The following is a 17,490-nucleotide window of genomic DNA, read 5'->3' as shown; positions in this document are numbered from 1 at the left end:
TTTTGGAGAGCCAATTTTTTTTTTATATCACTCAATTGTTTACTTTTCTTCCTTTCCTAGCTCCTCTGAAATGGATTTTATTTCTTATATTAGTTTCCTTGGTGTGACCACTTCTCAATATCTTTGGCTCCTTTCTCCATTTACAGTTAAGGAAGCTCTATTCCTTTATTCCTCAAGTCTCTTTTGTAATGAAATGTACCTTTTCAGTCTTTGCTTTCTAAAACTCATGGTACTTCATTCAACCTGTCTGTGGGTTGTTTGAGTCTCTGCAATGTACCTAAAGATTTCTATTTACAAAAGAAGTGAGTCCTGGGTTTTTTCTTTCCATTACATTGAGTTGATCAGTTTCTGCGGCTTGTAAGGGCTCGGCTGAGGAGAGGAGCTGGTGTGGGTGGGAATTTGGCTGACTCCACGGTTTTCCATATGCACTGTGTGCTCCTTGTGCTTGAGCAGGAAGCTGGTCTCCACTGACAGACCCGGGAGGAGGAAAACAGCCACTGTGTAGGTGGTTTTGAAGAAACATCCCTCTGTTTTTCCTGTACCCAGCTGGTTTAAGTTTTTGAACGGTGGTGCTAAAATGACCTTCAAGTTTTGCCTTTGATTTAACAGGATTTCAGGCTTGTGTTAAAGATTGCCTGTGGTTTTGGACTTGTATTTTAATGCATTTTACAAGACAATTTATCTCCAGTTTTGGTTTTCCATGAGATACATTTTGTGCAAGTGTTTATTGTTTTTAATTTTGATTACACAATTTGATATAAATCCAATGATCTCTCAGTGGAAGTTTATACTACTTTCATTGTGGGGGAGGAAAATGAATTTGTTATAATTTTCACTAGTTTATGATTTATGTGATGTGAAGTTACATTCTAGATGAAAGAGACAAAACACATGTTATTTTCTAGATAATTTCCTAAGGTGTATAGTTTTCAGATCACCAAAAATATTGACTAATTTAACATTTCCATCTTCCATTATTATTATTTTTGCTTTTTTTCTGCTAGCTAGCAAAGCATATTTGTTTAGATTCTCCTTGTTCACAGGTGCTTAAAATCTAATTGAAACGATACAGCATTTACAAAAAGAATACATGTTTTGGAGTTGAGAAAATGTCAAAATAAGTTAATGGAACATCTTTATGGTCTTCAAGGATTTATATTCTGAAAGAACATCTTCATTCTGCCTTGTCCCAGAAAATTAGCTGATTCATGTAAGGACAGGAGGGCAATTTCAGGTAGAAATCCTAGGATTGTTTGTTAACCTGTCGCTGCGTAGTCCTGAGCATATAGAATGGCATAGTCTTCAGTAATTATTAAGTTGGTGAAGTGGTTCACTTGGGTTATTTAATGAAATATCCTTTTCCAAGTTTTGCTTAAATTTTCCATATATCTCAAGGAAAATCTGCATTATAATCTTGTGTGCTCACTTAAAATATTAGGTTTCAAGGTTAAAACATTTAAACCTCTAATTAGTTAGGTTTAAAAATCCATAAAGGCCTATGACTTTCTCTAAGGTAGTATTTATATAACATAAGGTAGTGTCTTTTAAAGTAGCAGTAGTGGTAGCCATGTGTTGTGCTAATGTAGCTTCTCAATGCTGAAAGCAATTGACAATTTTACATATACATGTTTTATGTATACATATTTAAAATTATATTTTAAGATTTAAGAAGTCTTGATAGCAGCTGGTTTTTAAGTATCACATGTAAAAATGCAGAGTATAGTTTTGGGGTTGTCATTTAAAAAATTATTTCAGATGGAGTCATAGCCCTCACAATTAGAGCTGTTTCATATTTGAGGGTGGTTCATTACGACCTGTTCCTTAGATAATTGGTCTCAGCCGACTTGGTATTTTTAATATGTACTAACAAATATTGAACACGCTTTTCCACTCTATTTAAACCCAGAGTGTGACCATTATCACTTACTGAGATAGGCAATTAAGTGATTGTGTAAGAGACACCTTTTATAATGTCTAGGAAATATGGTATTTTTGGATATGTTGGAGCTATAGTAGACTGATAGCTGAGTTTAAAGCAGGGATGGAACTTGGTAAATTCATGAGCTTTAAGTTCAGCAGTGAAGTGTCTAAGCTCTGCAGTCAGATGGGGTTTTAACTTTGATTTTGTCATTTATCAGCAGTGTAACCTCAGTCAGGTTTCTAAGTTTATTTTTCTTGTCTTTAGAATGACACTAAGGTATCTATCTTATTGTAGTAATTACATGAAAAAATACATAATCTGCTTAATTAACATAGTTACATTTACACTTCAAAGTTACAGACTATATTGTAGATTATGAGCTTGATTATAAACTGTTAGGGACTTTTAATCAATTAAGTTTATTTGCTTTTTACAAAAATACTATGATTTTGAAGGTCTTTTTTTTCTAAGTAGGAGGCCTAGAAACCTTTTTACTTAGCAGCATTTCTGATAAAAAATCTTCATTTTCAAATTGAATTTATAGGTGGTGGAGCTTGAGAAAAACCTTAAGAGCACATCTATTCCACCTGTACATTTATTGGTACGGAGGCTGAGCCCTGTAGAGTTTAACTGACTTACTCCAAGTTGAAGTATAAAAGGAAGAAAAATCCATGAATTTGATCATTGCTTTTTATGGGCTAATTATGCTAATGGGTATTAGCCCCTTATGGAAAGCAGAAAAATGAGACAGTCATCTAGACAATAGGGATCTGATACATTTAAAAAGTAAACTCTCCAAATATTTAATGATATATATAGATCATAGTTTTGTTGTCTTGCTGTAATTATTGTCAGTGCCTCTTTCACCCTCAACAGTGTCTCAATTTGGATAATATATTATGTGCACTTCCTGTTTAACTGTGTTTATACAGGCAAAGAGTGGCAACCATCTGGTAAATTGTGGACTGGGTCGATCTCAAAACAGACTACTTTTTTTCTTGTTCTAAAACTGAAGTTCAGCTGGAATTACTGAACCATTGCTCAACACTTCTTTCATCTTCTGAATATAGTTTTCTAGAAGAGAAGTTATTAATTGTTTGGAGGAGATGAAAGGATCTACTAATCTGCTGGAATTATATGCAAAATGGTGAGAGTGTACATGTGAGCATTTTTCTGGGAAGTGTGTCCATGTTTTCTGTCAGATTCACCCTAAAAGACTAAAAACCATTGCTCCCTTTATGTTCCATAAACAAATTCCTGGCCCCTGTTGTGCTCCTTATTATCAAATCTGTAAGAGACAGAAAGAAATTAATTTCAAATAGTCCTTTTACAATTAATATACCTCTATAAATTTAAAACGCTTCAGTAAAAATTATTAAAATGAGCCAGATGAAATGTTGACACAATCCCTTGAATGTGAGGTGCGTGATAGGAGAGCTCATTTACAAGGAAGGAGGAAGGCAACACCAAACAGTGGGTGTCTGAAATTCCTTTATGCCAGAGTAATAGAATTCTTGCCAGTTTTTGACCTGAGGAAATTAACATTTCATATGGTTTACACTGAATGATCTCACAAGCAAATTTAATTCAACGAATTGTATTGAGATCCCACTTTATGAAATCATTGTGCGAGGGACTGTTCAAGGAGTATACATCCCTCCCCATTTTAGGAGACTATCGAGAGTTTTAAGTTGAGAAATGACTTGATTTGTATTCAGTGTGACTCAGTGGCAATCTGACTCAGTACTCAAGGAAATCCAGTTCTAGTCAGGGACACAGACATTGAAGTAACTAATATAACGCACAGCAGAATAAAAATAAGCATTAAGTAACATGCCGTGGGTACACAGAGGAGAAGCAGGGTGGGCTTTCGTGAACAGGCCGTGAACTATAGGATCTCCTCTTGTAGAGAGCAGATGAATGGATAGAACAGACTTGAGGAACTGGATTTGCCATGGTTTTTTCTTCCTTGTTATTCTCCCTTCCTGCTTTAATCAAATTCTTTCTTTTCTTTTTTTTCTTCTCCCTTCATCCTTTTTCTTTTTTTTTGAAGTGGGAAGGCAAAAAAAAAAGTTTCTTAAAATGACTAACAGAAGAGCACATGCTTTCAGAGCACACATCACTGAGCTCTCTGGGATAAAGATTCTAAATATACACTTAAATCCAAATATAGACAGAAAAGTATCTGCTGGGTTTCCAGGGAGCACACTGACCAGTTGAATGCAGTTTGCTTTATTCTCTGTTTTTTTTTTTTAAAGAAAAGTCAAGTTTTAAAAATTGTAACTATCAGAAAAAGACAGTATAATCGCTCAATTTTAAATAACTGCCTAACTAGGGAGCAGAGTCCCAGGAGAGGGCTGGCAGAAATAGCACAGGCTTTTTTTAGCTGCCTGTATTTTAACTTTACGTGGAGAAAAATGAAATCTCTGTTATCAAAGTATGTACAAGTATGTATAGAATTAGAAGGCCTAAATTGTTAAGTGGGTAAAGAATTCCTTCAAAGAACACGTAAAAATTCAAATATAATAATATTTTCTACGCACACAGAATTACATATTTTAACCTAGTGAAAAAAGACATGAGCTCTATCAAGAGAAAAAGAAAAGCATAATATACAGTTGCACCCACAGTTAATAAGAACTGTCTCTGGCAGAAAATAATTCTTATTACTATGTATTTAATTTGTAAACATTGAAGGTCTTTGAAATTTTGATTTTAAAGCTAATTTTCTAGAACAAATAACAGAAGCATACAGATACTGAAGGTCATCTCTCCTAACTTTCCTATTTCATAGTTGAGGACTTGGAAGCCCAGGGAGAGATGAGGTGGCTTGGTCAAGTCTTCTACTCCATTGGTTATTTAGCGCCATAGCATCTGTGTCACTTATTTTAATGAGTTTTCAAAATTCATGACAACCAAAAATTATAATTAGGTATTTTTATAAGGATGTATGAAACTTGACATCAATGATTATTACATTCCAATTTTCTATTTGTTCTAATTGTTCCAAGAAAAGAAGGTTTTATTCTTTTCTATACAGGTTCTCTGGATGTGACTACATACTTGGGAAGGGAAGAAGAAATGGAAGCAAATATCAAAATCTTAGTTCTCAATGTTTTAACTAACAGTTTCGTTCAGATATAATTCAGAACTGAGTACATACTGTAAAATGCCCTTGTAGAGTGTACAGTTCAATAGTTTTTAGTATATGCACTATATTGTTCAGATATCATTCATTACCTCTTTTTTTTTTTGAGACAAGGTCTCATTTTGTCGTCCAGGCGTAGTACATTGGTGTGATCACATCTTGCTGCAGCCTCAACCTTCTAGGCTCAAGTGATCCTTCCATCTCAGCCTTCTTGGTAGCTAGGACTATAGGTGCATGACACCAGGCCGGGCTAATTTTCTGACTTTTTGTAGAGATGGGGGTTTTGCCATATTGCGCAGGCTGGTCTCGAACTCCTGTACTCAAGTGATGCACCTGCCTCGCCCTCCAAAAGTGTTGGGATTACAGGTGTGAGCCCCCATGCTTGGCTACTTCTATTTCCAGAATATTTTTATCTCTCTCTCTCAAAACCCCATATCCACCGGCAGTCATTCACCATTTTCCCCCTTTTCCCCAGTCCCTGGCAACCACTGTTCTGCTCTGTTTTTATGGATTTGCCTATTTTGAACATTTGATATAGATGGAATTATACAATATGTGGCCTTTTGTGTGTGGCTTCTTTCACTTAGAATAATGTTTTCAAGATTTATCCATGTTGTACTATGTATCTGTACTTAATTTATTTTAATGGTCATATAAAAAAGTATTCCAGTGTATGGATATACAATATTTTGCTTGGCTATTCATCAGTTAATGGACATTTGAGTGGTTTTCACTTTTTGACTATTGTGACTAATACTGCTATAAATAGTCATGTATAAATTTTTATGTCAACATAAGCTTTCTGATTCTCTTGGTGTGTATGCCTAAGGGTAGAGCTGATGGGTCATATGGTAATGCTATGGTCAACATTTTGAGAAACCACCAGGCTGTTTTGCAAAGTGACTTTACTATTTTACATTTCCACCAGCAATGCATGAGGATTCCAACTTTTCCACATTTTCTTCCAAAAATTGTTAGTGTTTTTTTTTTATTATAGCCATCCTAGTAGGTATGAAGTGGTAGATCACTGAGGTTTTGACATACATTTCCCTAATGACTAATGATTTTGAGCCTCTTTTTATGTGCTTATTGATCATTTATATATCTTCTTTGGAGAATATCAATTCAAATCCTTTGCTTATTTTAAAAATTGGGTAATTTTATTTTTAAACTATTGATTTGTAGAAGTACTGAATATAAGTCCCTTATCAGATATATAAATATTTTCTCCCATTTGTGGGCTGTCGTTTTATATTCTTGATGATGTCCTTTAAAGCACAAAGATTTTGAATTTTGATGTTATAGCTAAGAAACCACTGCCTAATCTAAAGTCATAAAGATTTACTCCAATCTTTCCTTCTAAGAGTTTTATAGTTTTCACTCTTACATTTAGATATATGATCCATTTAGACTGAATTTTTGTATATGGTATGACATAGGGGGTTCAAATTCATTCTTTTGCATATGGGTAGAGAGTTGTTCTGGCATCATTTGTTGAAAATATATTCTTCTGCCATTGAACTGTCTTGGCACCTATGTTAAAAAAATCAATTAACCATAAATTTAATGATTTATTCCTGGGATCTCAGTTCTCTTCTACTTATCTATATTTCTACCCTTATGCCAGTTCCACATTGTCTTGATTAATATAGCTTTGTAGTAAGTTTTGATATCAGAAAATGCAAGTCCTCAAACTTTGTTTTCTCAAATATTGCTTTGGCTATGTTGGGTCCATTACATTTCCATGTGAATTTTAGGATCAGCTTGTCAATTTCTGAAAAAAAAAAAAAGAAAAAAAAGAAAAAAGCCAAGAGTTCTCAATATTCACTGAGGAATAGTTTGTTATAATAAGACCTAGGTACCACAGAAACTACAGAGATGAAATCCAGTCTTTAATCCTAAAAGAATCAACAATCTTGTAATAACACATATATGTCAACCATCAATTTATTGCCTCTCAGCTCCAGATTCACTCCACAATATATGCCGTTTGATAACGGGCAGAATTCTTTTAAGTGTCTCCTCCTTACAGTGAGCGTGATGCTAAGTTTTCTTAGTAGAGGCTGTTGGAAAGATGTCTCCTGCTGTTTCTGGCTACTGCATGGCGAGTTGGTGGAGTGGGTTTGAAGACATTTGGTGGAACTCTGTTTTGGCCACATTCCTAGAATACGCAGTCACTAGGTAACCTTGTAGTTTCAGCCTATCCTGGCAATAAGCTTCCCATGGACCCCTTGGCATGGAAACTGGTGTCCCAAAGTCTTCCTGCCCATGTGAATGCCCCAGTTCCCTGTGCAAGCCTGCATGTGGATTGTCAACAGCCTGAGAGTTTTCCACTGAGACATTACTCTTTATTCAGGCTCTATGGCTTGCCTGCTCCATGGATTCCCACCACCTGTGCATAACCATGCATCTGCCTTCTGATCTGCTGAGCTCTGGCTGCACTCTGGAGGGATGCTTCCTTCTCTCCTAGTGACCCCAGACCAGCTCGGGCTAATGCAAACCAGTGAACTTTTCTGTTTCGGTTATCAGGCTGAACTATACCTTCTCCAATGAGGTCTGAACCCCAGGTCTGGGGAGGGGGCCCCCTTACAACTTTGTTCTTCCTTGATTACTCTCATTCAGCCCTAGGGTATCTTATAGTTTTCTTTTACTGTCCTTTTTCTGTATATTCATTTATCAGAGTTTAATAATTCTTTATATTATACTTCTTCTATGTAGCCCACTGTGTGATTGGATCCACACTAATACAACAAATAACATTATAGTTCAGAATTAGTAGGTTATATCTTAAGAGATCTGCCAGTGAGATAAGGATTTGGAGCTTACTGTCTGTTGATGGAATCAGGAAAGACTTAATGAGGGAGTGCAATTTAAGATGAGCCTTGAAGGATGGATAAAGATTTCCTTTGAACTTGCCATTAGGGAGCTTATTGTTTTAAGATGATTGCTCAGATCTCCACTTCAAGGGTAAAGACATTTACAAACTGAATTATACTATTTGTCCCAAACAGCTCTCCTTTACTCCTAACTGACAAGCTTACCCTGGATTTTGTTAATGGTCTGGGTGGAGTTGCTAAACAAGGATTTAGAGATGAGCAGAAGAGATACCTGAACCTAAGTGGGTCCCTGACCCCCAAACAAGAAATATTTAAATGACATCATGTCCTCAGAATTAGTTAATTAGATGTCTGAAAGAAAGGCTTTGATGGACTGTTTAGTTTAGTTAGAAATGAACACCTACAGCCATATGTACCAATTAATTTCCTCTCCAAATGTTTGCATACTGTTGGGTAGATGTGGACTATTTTGGAAGGATTTTTTTCCTTTGAAGTAGTAATTACACTGTTTTATTTCCTATATGAACACCAAGTACACATTACTTTTCATTTCTTTTTGCTTGCCAAGCCTTTTAATTTTCTTTCATCTCTTTACAAATATCGAACAAAAAATTATGATTTGCAGGGCTATTCAGAGCAGGGTTCCTGGACCAACAGAGTCAGTATCATTCGCAAGCTTATTAAAAAAGCAAATTTTGGGACTCACCTCAGACTTAATGAATCAGAATATCTGAGGGGTGGGGCCCTGAATGTGTATTTTAACCAGTTTTCTAGATGATTTTATGCACACTAAAATTTGAGAAGCGCCAGTTAGGATTTTACAAATTGCATTTCATTTGAGACACATTCTAGAATTTAAAAAGTATCTGGGATCTTAAAAGCCACTTCCAGTTGGGAGTGTGTATCTCTAGCATCCCTGATAGGTTGGCATCTAAATGCTGCTTGACATTTTTTACAGATGGGAGTTCACCACCTCACAAATCAATCTGTTATATTTGGGAACAATTCAAATTACTGAAAAATCTCAAGGCCAGGCACAGTGGCTCTTGCTTGTAATCCCAGCACTTTGGGAAGCTGAGGTGGGAGGATCCCTTGAGCACAGGAGTTCAAGACCAGCCTGGGCAGCACAGCAAGACTCCATCTCTACAAAAAATAAAAATAAAAATAAAAAAATAAATAAATAAATACATAAATAAATAAATTAGCTGGGCATGGTGGTGTGTACCTGTGGACCCAGCTATTAAGGAAGTTGAGGTGGGAAGGCTGCTTGAGCTCAGGAGGTTGAGGCTGCTGCAGACCATGATCATGCCACTGCACTCCAGCCTGGGCAAGAGAGCGAGAATCTGAAAAAAACCAAAACAAAACAGAAAAAAGAAGAAGGAAGAAAAATCTCATTTATTATACATTTAATCCAAATTGAGTTGATTGCTGCTTTTGCTCCTTGCTCCCAATCCTCCTCATGAGGAGCATGAAATAAATCTAGTTTCATTCTTTTTTTTTTTTGGAGACAGTCTGTTACCCAAGCTGGAGGTCAATGGCACAATCTTGGCTCACAGCAACCTCCGCCTCCCAGGTTCAAGCGATTCTCCTGCCTCAGGGATTACAAGTGCCCACCACTACACCCCGCTAATTTTTGTATTTTTAGTAGAGGCGGGGTTTCACCATGTTGGCCAGGCTGGTCTTGAACTTCTGACCTCAGGCGATCCACCTGCCTTGGCCTCCCAAAGTGCTGGGATTACAGGCATGAGCCACTGCTCCTGGCCTAAATCCAGTTTCTTTTATACAGTCCAGACATTTAGATACTTGAGACAGCTGTCTGCTCTCTCCTAAGAATTTTCTTCTCAAGAGAGAACATTCTTAGTCCCTTTACTTTCCCCACCTAATAATGCCTTTTGGATTCTTCATTCAGAATGTATTTATATATCAATATTCTGCCTAAAAACATCACATCCAGGCTGAGCGTGGTGGGGGCTCATGTCTGTAAGCTTAGAACTTTGAGAGACTGAAGTGAGAGGATGGCTTGAGCCCAGCAGTTCAAGACTGGTCTGAGTAACATAGCAAGACCCTGTCTTTACAAAAAAAAAGAAAAAGAAAAACATCACCCCCAGAAGCAAATATACACTTTTCCCATATGTTTATCCAATTAAGGCTATTAAAGATTGTTCTGCCAGATGCAGAAATTAACTGAATCCTCTCCTGGACTTTAGAAAGTTGAATTCCAAGCCTGATTTTGGATAGAACACTCAATTTCTGTGGATTTAATTAAAACTGGAATTACTATGTGGCACTTAAACCTGGGGAATTGCTAATGTTTAAGGAGCAGATATTGCCAACAGAGCTTTTGAAAAGAATTGAAATAGAACGGTCACAAAAGCCAAAAGAATCAGTAGAAAGTCATGTTGCAGCTATTTGATTCTTTCTCTTAATAGGTATGTGCTAAGACCTCAGTCTGGACAAGTCCCAGGAGCCTGGGTTGGGCTTCAAGACAGGGTGTTCTTTGCCCAGGGTGCCATAGTTCTCCATAAGGAATCGGGGTAATTGGCAGATACAATATTCTGCTGGTGGGCAAGGTTGGAGTAAAGATAAACACTCCAAAACTGGGTCGAGCAGGCCTGCATGAAAACAGATTGTTGGTGAAGAAAGGACAGATGACTGTGGATCAATAGCAGTGTGTTCTCATCCATGTCCTTCCATGCTTGCTTCCACAGATATGCTGGATGACTTTAAAGATCAGAAGACAAGTGACATGCCTGTAATCTCAGCAATTTGGGAGGCCAAGGCAGGTGGAACACTTGAGGTCAGGAGTTTGAGAGCAGCCTGGTCAACACAGTGAAACCCCGTCTCTACTAAAAATGCAAAAATTGGTGGGGCCTGGTGGTGCATGCCTGTCACCCCAGCTCCTCAGGAGGCTGAGGTGGGAGAATTGCTTGAATCTGGGAGGTGGACATTGTGGTGAGCCTAGATTGCACCACTGCACTCCAGCCTGGGTGACAGAGCAAGACTCCATCACCTCATCCCCACTGCCAAAAAAAAAAAAAAAAAAAAAAAAAAAGAAAGAAGATGCATGAACAGTTGAAGCCCAAGAGCACAAAATTACAAAATTTTGGCACTGTCAAATGACAGAAGAGTTAACAACAACCAAAAAAACAAGGGTAGAAAGATATTGAACCCAATAGAATGCATTTCTGCAGTATAAAACAGAATTTAAACTGGCTAAACAAAAGAGATTTATTTGTTTGCACAATTAAAAAGTGAAGATGTAGAACCATCTTCAAGAGTGGCCTCATCAATCTTTCTCTGGGATTCTGTGGGTCTTGCCATCCCCCATGCATTATGTTTATCCTCAGGCTAGGCCGGGGGATCATTTCCTGGGGAAGAGAGCATGTAGTTCCTGAAGGGTTGATTGAAAGGCTTGTGGTTTGCCTTGATTAGCTTACTTCTGGACCAATCACTGTAGCTAAGGGGAGTGCCTTGCACTGTAGAAGGAGATAGCATAATTGTTTTTTAATGCCTTACGATATGTTTGGCTGTGTCCCCACCCAAATCTCATCTTGAATTGTAACTCCCACAATTCCCACATGTCACAAGAGGAACCAGTGGGAGGTGATTGAGTTATGGGGGCAGGTCTTTCCTGCACTGTTCTTGTGATAGTGAATGAGTCTCACAAGGTCTGATGGTTTTAAAAACAGGAGTTTCCCTGCACAAGCTCTCTTTTTTGCCTGCTGCCATCCATGTAAGACATGACTTGCTCCTCCTTGCCGTCTGCTATGATTGTGAGGCTCCCCCAGCCATGTGGAACTGTATGTCCATTACGTGCCTTTTTTGTAAATTGCCCAGTCTCAGGTATGTCTTTATCAGCAGCGTAAAAACGGACTAATACACCTCCCAAATCCCATGGCTGCTAAATAGTGGGGGAAGAGTGAGTCATCACTTGAGCAGACTGCAACTCCAGGCCTACATAATCTTAATGCCTACTGATCTCTTGTTTCTTCCAGAAAAAGCTCCAGGGAGGGCTTTGGAGGGATTGGTCCATATGCTCTTTCCTGAACCAATATTAGGTTTAAGGGGATAGGCCAGACTTGTCTGTTAGCTGCCAGAGGTGAATGGGAAGGGTCAGCACCACACAAACCACCTGGAATGACCTTCTCATAGTCACCACAGTCCCTTCAGTGGGTTTCCTGGATTAGTGATAGTGATACCACAGTTATAAAATAGTTTCCATTTTCTACTCCAGAGAACAATTTTATTTTCATTTTCATTCTTTGTAGAGCTTCTTATTTATGTGTTTTTATAATCTGTTGACTTGGTTTTTTGAAAACTAATTTTCCTTTCATTTTCAATGTAAAGGATCAGTGATATCTTTCTCGGTAATCTGCGAATTCCTCCAAAGCAGGTGTCCTCTCCTCTCCTCTCCTCTCCTCTCCTCTCCTCTCCTCTCCTCTCCTCTCCTCTCCTCTCCTCCTCCTCTCCTCTCCCCTCCCCTCTCCCTTCCCCCTCCCCTCCCCTCCCCTCCTCTCCTCTTCTCTCCTCTTTCCTTCTCCCTTCCCTTCCCTTTCCTCTTCCCTCCCCCCTTCTCCTCTCCCATCCCCTCCTCTCCTCTCCTCTTCTCTCCTCTTTCCTTCTCCCTTCCCTTCCCTTCCCTTTCCTCTTCCCTTCCCCCTTCCCCCATCCCTTCCCTTCCTTCTTCTTTCGTTTATCTTTAAGACTTTTACTACCACTTCAATCATGGTTTTTAGTAGTATGCTAGAGCTGGTTCTTTCTGGCTCTTTAGGGTCAAGAGCTAAATGTTCAGAAACTTTTTGAGTTGGTTGTTAAATGATTAGTGCCTTAAAATTGTCCCTGGGGGAGTATTTATACCATGGAAATTGGAAATGCTACAAATCAGGACACTTCTTCTCAGCCAGTTAGCTGTAAACCACTAATCTCATGTCAAAACATATTATAATAAAAGGCTTTTCCTGTGTTATAATTCATCCTCTAGGAAGTAAATTGTAATTCCAGTTTCCAAATTCTGTCTGTATTGTGTTTAAAGATTTAAAAGAATAAAATTATTAGGAGATTATGTAGAATTTTTCACATAATATTGAGTCCATTATATTTTTTTCTGATTTCAAAACCTGAGAGTCTTAAAAAAACAAAAAGACAAGCCACAAATTGGAAGAACATATTTGCAAGTAATATATCTGGTAAACTATTTGCATCCAGACTACATAAGGGATATTTATAACTCAATAACTGGAAGACAAACTATCCAACTAAAAAATAGGGAAAAGAGCTGTGTGTGGTAGCTCATGCCTGTAATCCCAGCACTTAGGGAGGCTAGGGTGGGAGAATTGCTTGGGCCCGGGAGTTTGAGATCAGCCTGGGTAACATAGCAAGACCTCATCTCTCTTAAAAAAAAAAAACCAAAAAAACAAAACAAATATATATATATGTGTGTGTGTGTGTATGTGTATATATATATGTATATATATGTGTGTGTATATGTATATAGAGAGAGGCAAAAGGGCAAAAGGTATGTATAGACTTTTTTTTTTTTTTTTTGAGACAGAGTCTTACTCTGTTGCCCAGGCTGGAGTGCAGTGGCACAATCTCAGCTCACAGCAACCTCTGCCTCCTGGGTTCAAGCGATTCTCCTGCCTCAGCCTCTGGAGTAGCTGGGATTACAGGCATGTGCCACCACACCTGGCTAATTTTTGTATTTTTTAGTAGAGATGAGGTTTCACCATGTTAGCCAGGCTGATCTGGAATTCCTGAGCTCAGGTGATCCATCCACCTTGGCCTCCCAAAGTGCTGGGATTGCAGGCGTGGACCACCACACCCAATCTGAATAAACATTTAACAAAGAAAATACAAAATGGCTAATAATCTCAAGAAGAAATGCTTAACACCATTCATCATTAGGGAAATGCAAAATAAAACTACATGCTATTATTACATACCTACTAAAATGGCTATAATAAAAAAGACTGACAATATCAAGTTTTTGCTAAGATGTGTGTAGAAATTGGAAATCTCATATGTTGCTGGTTGGGAATGCAATAATAGTGCAACTGCTATGGAAAACAGTTTGGCAGTTCCTCAAAAAGGTAAATATAGAATCTTTAATCCAGAAATTCCACTCCTAGATATATATCCAAGAGAACTGGAAACATGTACCCACACAAAATTTGCACATGAATGTTCATAACAGCATTATGTATAATAGCCAGATGGAAACAATCCAGATGTTCATTAATTAATGAGTGGATAAATAAAATGTGATATATTATCTACACAGTGGCATACTATTCAGCAATAAAAAGGAATGGCTATTGATACATGCTATGACATGGATGAACCCTAAAACATTATGTTAAGTGAAAGAAGCCAGACACAGAAGACTGTCTTGTATAATTTCATTTACAAGAAACCTTAAGAAAAAGGCAAAACTTATAGTGACAAAAAAAAAAATCAATTGTTGCCTGGATCTGAGAGTAGGAATATAAGTGATTGCAAATAGGCACCAGGGACTTTTCTGGAGTGAAGAAAATATTTTTAAGTGAATAGTGATTGCTACAGAACTCCATAAATTTACGAGAAATCATTGTATACTTATGTTGAACAAATTTCAAGATACGTAAATTATGCCATTTCTTACCCTGCCACCATCTAGTCTCGTGGAAGTGGAGGCCTGGGTGCATTTAAGATTCAGCTTCACAGGTAAGCCACAGCCATGGCCCAGGAAGACATTACTGCTGGAGGTATAACAGATGTTAATACTGCTTTACAAGAGGTGTTGAAGACCGCCCTCGTCCATGATGGCCTAGCACGTGGAATTCTCGAAGCTGCCAAAGCCTTAGACAAGTGCCAAGCCCGTTTTTGTGTACTTGCATCCAACTGTGATGAGCCTGTGTATGTCAAGTTGGTGGAGGCCTTTTGTGCTGAACACCCAATCAACCGACTTAAGGTTGATGACAAGAAACTAGAGCAATAAGCGGCCTCTGCGAAACTGACAGAGAGGGGAAGTCCTGTAAAGTGGTTGGTGGCAGTTGTGTAGAAGTTAAGGACGCTGCAAGGAGTGTCAGGCCAAGGATGTCATCAAAGAGTACTTCAAATGCAAGAAATGAACACATAGAACTTTGGTGCATACCAACATGCACACGCACACACACACACAAATTATGGCTCTTTAATAAGGCTGTTTCAAACAGCGTGAAAGTCACAAATTCACTTATGTATTTCTCATTAGTAAGTAAAAGTGGCTGGGCGCGGTGGCTCACGCTTGTAATCCCAGCACTTGGGGAGGCCGAGGCAGGCGGATCACGAGGTCAGGAGATCGAGACCACGATGAAACCCGTCTCTACTAAAAATACAAAAAAAATTAGCCGGGCATGGTGGCGGGCGCCTGTAGTCCCAGCTACTCGGAGAGGCTGAGGCAGGAGAATGGCGTGAACCCGGGAGGCGGAGCTTGCAGTGAGCGGAGATCACCGCCACTGCACTCCAGCCTGGGTGACAGAGCGAGACTCCGTCTCAAAAAAAAAAAAAAAAAAGTAAAAGTAATAAGCATTCAGGGGTTTAACCTTTTCAGCTTCTTTCATCTGCACTCTTCAAACTTTGATGAGTGGGTCAGGAATATTGAATATGCACACTTTTCTAAGGAACAAGATACTTAATCTTTTCCTCAGTTTTAGAATCTAACCTACTGAATGAAAATATTTTAGAGTTATGTTACAATTTGATGACTGCTTATGTGGAAATTAACTATCACAAAGAAAATTGGGAGACATTACCAGTAATATGCTTGCCAAAGTGGAAAAAGTTTTAATGATATAAAAACGTAACTAAATAAAAACACATGGAAATGCATGCACACACACACACAAAGTAAGAAATTTATTATCAAGGATGACTTTGGATTTTTGAAATATAATCTTATTCTATGTACTTTATCTAGGTAGATTGTTATTTACCTTTTCACAGTATTTTCAACTGTGGCACATTATAATTTTCTCTGGGCACTGCTTTTATTATTTGGTTGTTCTGATAATTAGGAAGTCATTCTTCATGCAATTTGAATTAACGCCTTTCTCCTTACAATCTACCTTGTGATTAAAAATGGGGAAAGATTTGGCTGTGTTCTGAAAATGTGCTGTGGCTGACCCGGCAGCCATAATTTCTAAGTTTATTCTGGCTCTTCAATTCTGTACTGGGAGGCCTTGAGATGAGTTTGAAGAAGGTTGCAGTGACTTCAATCTTTCTGTGTAAGAAAAAAGGACTTTTTAAGGGGCCCCAGGTGTGATGGCTCATGCCTGTAATCCCAGCCTTTGGGAGGCCAAGGTGAACAGATCATTTGAGGCCAGGAGTTCAAGACTAGACTGGCCAACATGGTGAAACCCCATCTCTACTAAAAATACAAAAATTAGCCGGGCGTGGTGGCAGGTGCCTGTAGTCCCAGGTACTCAGGAGGCTGAGGCATGAGAATTGCTTGAACCTGGGAGGCAGAGGGTGCAGTGAGCCAAGATCATGCCGCTGCACTCCAGCCTGGGTGACAGAGCCAGACTCCATCTTAAAAAAAAAAAAAAAGAAAAAGAAAATATGACATTTTTATTCTATGAGGGATGGAGCCCAGGAGGCAGAACAGCTAGATGCCTGAACAGCAGGGCAGGAGTTTGTCGGCAAAGTTATAGAAATTATTACAGGCCGGGCGCGGTGGCTCACGCTTGCAATCCCAGCACTTTGGGAGGCCGAGGCGGGCGGATCGCGAGGTCAGGAGATCGAGACCACAGTGAAACCCCGTCTCTACTAAAAATACAAAAAAATTAGCCGGGCGTGGTGGCGGGCGCCTGTAGTCCCAGCTACTCGGAGAGGCTGAGGCAGGAGAATGGCATGAACCTGGGAGGCGGAGATTGCAGTGAGCCGAGATTGCGCCACTGCACTCCAGCCTGGGCGACAGATCGAGACTCTGTCTCAAAAAAAAAAAAAAAAAAAAAAAAAAAGAAATTATTACAAGACTTTGTAGAAACAGCAAGTTAAAATGTTATTTTATAGATATTTCTGTTTGTCTGAAGTAAATTCTCTCCATCGTCCCCAAACTTCAGCAAAGTCAGCGTCTCTGGAAAGCTTGTGTAAAAGGATGTGAATCAATCTTTCTCACTGTGGTTAAGAGGTAGATGGAGAATGCAAGAACAGGAGACGAGCTCCTTGTGTGAATCTATTCAGGCTGACGAGAGTTAGCAAATGCTAAATGGTCATTAGTAGAAGCAGAGCCAAAAGTAATCACAGAGACTTAGGCTTCTTGATACTTCTTAGAAATTTGGGACAGAGTTAGACTGCTTGTATATATGGGTTTAAAAGAAAGCATCAAAATGTTCTCTTTGTATTAATATATACCGATTTTTTTTTGGAGGTCAGTGAAAGGCTTGAATATACTTCTTCCTTAGGCTATACTAATACTATAAACCTGACACAAGAAAAACTTTTTTTTTTGAGATAGGGTCTTGCTCTGTTTCCCAGGCTGGAATGTAGTGGTGCAATCACAGCCCACTGCAGCTTAAACTCTAGGGCTCAAGAGATCCTCCCACCTCAGCCTACCAAGTAGCTGG

General features: G+C 38.7%; 1 pseudogene; it reads left to right on the top strand.

Moving 5' to 3' along the window:
- Nucleotides 1-14,621: 14,621 nt before the first annotated feature.
- On the top strand, nt 14,622-15,015 carry LOC100586633 (annotated as a pseudogene).
- Nucleotides 15,016-17,490: the final 2,475 nt, after the last annotated feature.

This window comes from Nomascus leucogenys, chromosome 18, assembly GCF_006542625.1.
Source record: "Nomascus leucogenys isolate Asia chromosome 18, Asia_NLE_v1, whole genome shotgun sequence".
NCBI classification, from domain to species: domain Eukaryota; kingdom Metazoa; phylum Chordata; class Mammalia; order Primates; family Hylobatidae; genus Nomascus; species Nomascus leucogenys.
The sequence above is the reverse complement of the archived record's forward strand: the minus strand, read 5'-3'. Positions and strand labels throughout refer to the sequence as shown.